This window comes from Trachemys scripta, chromosome 19 (assembly GCF_013100865.1).
Source record: "Trachemys scripta elegans isolate TJP31775 chromosome 19, CAS_Tse_1.0, whole genome shotgun sequence".
Classification (NCBI taxonomy): domain Eukaryota; kingdom Metazoa; phylum Chordata; order Testudines; family Emydidae; genus Trachemys; species Trachemys scripta.
The window spans coordinates 11,670,597-11,676,411 of record NC_048316.1 but is presented as its reverse complement, the minus strand read 5'-3'; positions in this window follow the sequence as shown (position 1 = coordinate 11,676,411).

Genomic DNA, 5,815 nt, shown 5'->3' with positions numbered 1-5,815 from the left:
GCGAACCATTCCTCCCTCGGGGGGGGGGCGAGCTGGAAATAGATTGGAAAGAGCCAACGCCGGGAACTTGGCCGGTTTGGAACCGCGTAGAGCAGAGATCACACAGGCCTCCGTGTCCCTCTCTCGGGATGTGCGGAGCGGTGCCTCCGAGCGAGGACGGTAACAAATCTGGGATTTCCTCCCCTGCCCCAACACCCACACGCACGGCAGAGGAATGGTATGATCCGTCCCGCCGGCAACGCGCATGCGTAAGGCTGGGCCGGCGGAGAGATGGGAAATTGGCGGGAGGGCGTGTGTGGAAGGGGCTAGTCCTGGCCTCGGCGTTACTCCCATTGAAGGCAGGCGAAGCTTATAGTAGCCTCAGCCCTGACCCCACCAGCAGTAGGTCTGGAGCCTTCCTCTGTAATGTTAACGCAGCGTTAGTGCATTTAATTCCCTTGGTTTTTTTGCTCTTAAAGTCAAAAGGACGTTTAAGGCTAAGGGAGCTGGGCAGCAGCTGGTGTTTTGCATTGCCTGCCTGCTGCTCAGTTCAATGCCTCCTGCATGCACCAAAAAGACCACTGAGCTCTGGATGGCACCGTGTGTGGCTTGTGCAACCTCTCTCGTGCCATGGACAACGCTGCCACTGAAAATGTAAGGGGGGTTTGGCTGTACCTGTGTGAAACTTGGTTCAAGTACTGATCAAAAGCTCAAACTCTCATATTCTTTTATGTTGCAGTGGAGTGAAGCGTGAAGGCCAGCTGTTTTTTGTTCCTTGTGCACATAAAAATACCTAATTTTTTTAAAATGAGGTAAGTATTTGTGTACATATGTGTGCACACATTCTCAGACACCCCCCCCCCCCGCAAACCCTCTTAAAATGAAGTTAAGATTGAGAATTCAGATAAATGTAAGGGTAAAAACATTAGAGATGGTGTAACAAAACAAGCATTACAACACATGAAATTCAGAGTTGATATGGAAAAGCACATTTAAGGCACCCAAGCCACTTTAACTCATAGTTATGACCCTTTGTTTTCAGTTTAAACCAATTTTTACCAAAAAATTCCCAGGTTTTACAAAAAATATTATTCACTTTTTTTCTGATTTTCACCCTACTTTTTTATCATTCAAACATATAAAAATAACTTGTTTTTATTAGGAAAATACATTACATTGCATGAGATATATGTATTATGATAATACATTAGTCTGTGTGTGTATATGCAAAGCTGCCTGTTGAAGTAAGGCTATGTATGAGTCGAAGATACACACAGGCACACACGCAAGCTCTGAAGTATGCGCATCTGAACATACTGATGAATCTCATGTACACATTCAAGCTGTTAGCAGATAACAGGTTTAAAGATTTGACACACTAAAATGGGAAGAAAACGAAAATCTGTATCAATATATTTCAGAACACTAGGAAGTATTCAAAACTTTAAAGAAAAAACAAACAGTAGAAAAGGATGAAGTTGAGCGTGTGTGCTACAAATGGTGTGGCCCAATTATTAAATGTAAATATTTATAGGCTAATAGTTCTAAGTCTACAACAGTAAACTGTTTATTCAAATAAAAAGTTTTATTTGATTAGAGATATATTGTTTTCTTAAACTCAAAGGTGGCGTGTTTTGATTTCTGTTTTGGTTCTGCAGCAAACCACATTGATGAACGGAATTCAAAGCATTAATCTACTGAATACTTTTTTCCTCTGTCTTTCCATCCACCAAAATAAATCCCTGTTTTGCCCAGAAAAATTAATAATTTTTGCACTGATTTTCACCTGTTTTTGTTGTGGTAATAAACACTGATAAATTCCCAGGAAACACAAAATAAAATAAAACTGAAAATGAAGGGCCCTACCTATAGTGATGCAATCCATACTAATATTTATAGTCCCAGATTAAATTAAACTGACTTCTAAAGACACTTTTTTTCATATTAAGTTTGAGATAAGACACACACAAACGTGATTCTTCCCTGTAATGACAAAAAATCAGCGTACTTTAATCTTGGATCGTAGACCCAGATGCTCAGTGGTATTAAGGAGCCTGACTCCCACTGACTTCAATAGGATTTAGGTGCCTAAATACTGTTGAGGATGTGGGCCACAAACACTGGAATACATCAGTCATAACTCTACGGTTATTTCATGGGGATGTGATGACTGAATTAAGGATGCCTTAACTGTGGATTTCCATGCTTTAACATGTTTTCTGCTGTATTTGCCCAGTTCTGTTACATTTCCCCTATGCTGATTGTATTTAAAACAATGAAAACACTTCTCTTGGTACTACACCTCTACCCTGATATAACGCTGTCCTCGGGAGCCAAAAAATCTTACTGCATTATAGGTGAAACAGTGTTATATCAAACTTGCTTTGATCCGCCAGAGTGCACAGCCCCCCACCCCACCCCCGGAGCATTGCTTTACTGCGTTATATCCGAATTCATATTATATCGGGTCATGTTATATCAGAGTAGAGGTGTGTTAAAGTTTATTACAGGTAAAACCCAATTTTCTGAAGGTATAAGGGGACAATCTGCAGTCCAGCTAATTGGGATCTTCAGTCATTCAGGGCTTACCCACTCTCTCACCACTTCAAAAGTTATTTTTCCTCTCTTGGTATCCTGATATTAATTGATTTATCTCATTAGACTGACCCAACACTTGGTAAAGCACGCCCATCCTTTCATGTACTTATACCTGCTCCTGTATTTTTTACCTCATACATCTGATGAAGTGGGTTCTAGCCCACAAAAGCTTATGCCCAAATAAATTTGTTAGTCTCTAAGATGGTGTTTTTTTTTTTTTTTTTTTTTTGACTAAACCCCTGTGATGCTCCTAAGGGGACAACTTATAGCCTGGAGTTTGTTAATCAGTGTGGGAAATCAATATTGTCCCTTTAGCCCTTGTGGGATGTTGGCTAGTGGCTAGAGCTGGGGACTTGTAGCTGGGACTCCTGAGTTCTATTCCTATCTCTGCTACAGACTTGCTTTATGACCGTAGTCAAATTCTTTAACTTCCCAATGCTGTGCCTGCCTGTAAAATGGGGATAATAATACATAACACTGAGAGGGTTTTTTTTATCCTTAATTCATTAATAGCTGTAAAGTTCTTTGACCAAGAAAGGTGCTAGAGATCTGCAGGGTTTTATTCTTATTACCACCAAAAGATGGTCTTCCCCAGCCCATTCATTTGGTTGCAATATGTCTCTCTAAATCATTGCTCTTCTGCTAAGGCTGTTACCACCACACCCCCAACCTACCCTTGTGCTTAGACAGCCTTGCTGCATTCACCCTGCTCATGCAAGCTACTCCTTCATTTTGTAATTTAATTGAATACATGTTTTTTCCCTGCGCATTGTCTCTGACAAAGTTGGCAGGACCTCAAAGCATGTGAGGGGGAGGGAAAGGCGAGTTAAATGCATCAAAGGAGACAAGGCTAATGAGGCCTTTTGCTGGGAATGCAATGAAGAACAAAGTGAACAAGTTCTGCAGCTTTCAGAACATAACAGGCTCCTTTGCTGAGTGCTCAAAAAGTTTGTGGAGATTGGTTTTTTGGATGAATAAAATGTGAGAACTGTGCAAAACTATTAGACAAAGCGTCAGTGTATGTGACAAGTGTTATGTCAGTTTCCTGCTTAATGACAGGTTGTACTTTATGCAATGAGACAGGAGCTCAGAGTTTGGTCTGAGTCTTTCTAGAGAGCCAAAGCTACTCACATGGACCCTGTCTAAATGCATGTTTCCATATGTCATCTCATTGAAGCCCAAAGAAAGAAAGATCCCACATGTTAGATTGACAGTCTGCTTAAACCATCTAATTCTTACACAAGGGTTGACAGATTTGAGTCTGGGGTTGATAAATGCACACAAAGCTGCATTCATAGAATAAAAATTGGTTTCCTTATAGCACCTTTCATTCTCAAGGTGAATGCAGTAGTTACTGGTATTGTGGTGACTGTATAGGCAAACCGGGCAACCACTGTTTTCTCAGCAATGACTCGCAGACAGATATACACATTAGATACCGTTTTATGAGAGAGGAAATGTAGGTAGGGCATGTGTCCCCTTTAGATAAAATGCTGTGGGATCTTCAGTATCACCTTAGTTTAATATCTTATACAAAGCCTAGTGCCTCTAATAGTCTCATCATGCTGTCAGATCCCAAGCAAGAACTCCCATTGTTTTACCCTGAGCAAGATCTACATCTCTTAGGCTTTGAGATTCACCTAGTACTGCTGTATGTAGGCATTTAACTGGGCAGCACCTTCTGTAAGGTTGTACTGTAATGTTAGCAGCACTGGTTTTGCACCTCAAGCACTTTGTCACTCATGTGGCTTCCTTCTGTATCTTGTGAGGAGGGTTCCTCTGGTCTGTTCTCTATCTGTGTTTTTACTGTGGCCTTCCCTCTTAATTTTAAAAAGAATTGGCTAAACCAAATTGATTGAAATCTGGACAGGTTAATATGCAAGTGAGTTCTTCATGGAACCAGCAGCATGTGGAGGTTGGGAGGTAAACTATTCTATTACTGAGTAAGAAGGAATCTCATTTGAGCATTGAATCCCCATTCACCTGTCTTCCTCATTCCTTTTTTTCCGTTACTGCTATGTTGTGGGCAAAGTGGTAGGGAGAGGCTAGAACTGTAGCTGCTGGTGGTGTACAACCCCTTCAGATGTTGTCTTTTCTACAAAGGGTTGTTTGTGAGGTTCTGCTTCATGAATTTCTCTTTGTGGCAAAGGGTGTTTGTAGTGACCCTTGTAGAGAAGAGACAGGACTCACTAGGAGTGAACATAGAAGGGATTTGATATCTAGGCTACTGGATGCGTATGGTCAGATTACAGGACAGGCTGCACGTCTGTCCCTCCTCTGGTCTCTGTCAAGTGGACTCCCTCACATGTCAGGCCTTTATCCATGCTGGGGTGGACTTTTGCAATTCACCCACTCTTACACTGGACCCTGGGCTAGAGTATCCTGTGTACCCACTGTGCTTACCCTACAGGTCCGACTGAGTTGGGGCACCTGTGATTCTTCCCTTCTGGAGTCTGTGACTGGTGGTATCCAGCAACCAGGCAGCCTTCCTAAACCAATGTAATGCATTTTAGCAAGAGGAACAAAGCTTCCAGGGGCAGGGTGGGGGGGATTTTAAAACAACAAACAGTCTACACAGTTTTACGACTTCCTGCTGGAAATCTAGACTGGCCTATCTTCCTCAGACCTTTGTGGTCCTGGGCCTCAATCTGGTTCTTCTTGAACAACTACACCCTCTCTTTTTAGAGAGGGTCCCTTTTAATTCTGATAGAGTTCTTTTATTCTCCTGTGTTGTGGGTCTTATCCTGTCCTGGTCAGAACTATTTGCGTAGGTAGGCTGGAGAGGAGGCAAAATCATCAAAGCTAATAGTTCTAGCGTTGTCCCGTAACAGGTCTTCATTGTTTGCCGAGAGGTGGCTTCCTTGAGCCATTCTTTTCCTTCTGGCATGTTTTTCCAGACCGCCTCCTGTTGAGTTAAACCAATAGAATCCTACAGAAAATACCCCACTACCCAGACCAATGTAGAGTATTCATAAATTATGACTAAGGCTATGTTTTAGTCATGGGTATTTTTAGTAAAAGTCACAGGCAGTAAACAAAAAGTCGCAGCCCATGACCTGTCCATGATTTTTACTAAAAATATCAGTGACTAAAACTGGGGGGAGGGGGGGCTGCCTGGGGGCTCCGCAGGTGCTGGGGCAGGGTGGCCCAAGTGCTGGGGGGAGCGCACGGCCTGGGACCCCCGCTGGTGCTGGGGGAGGGTAGGCTCCCTACCTGGCTCCGTGCCTCTCCCCCAGCA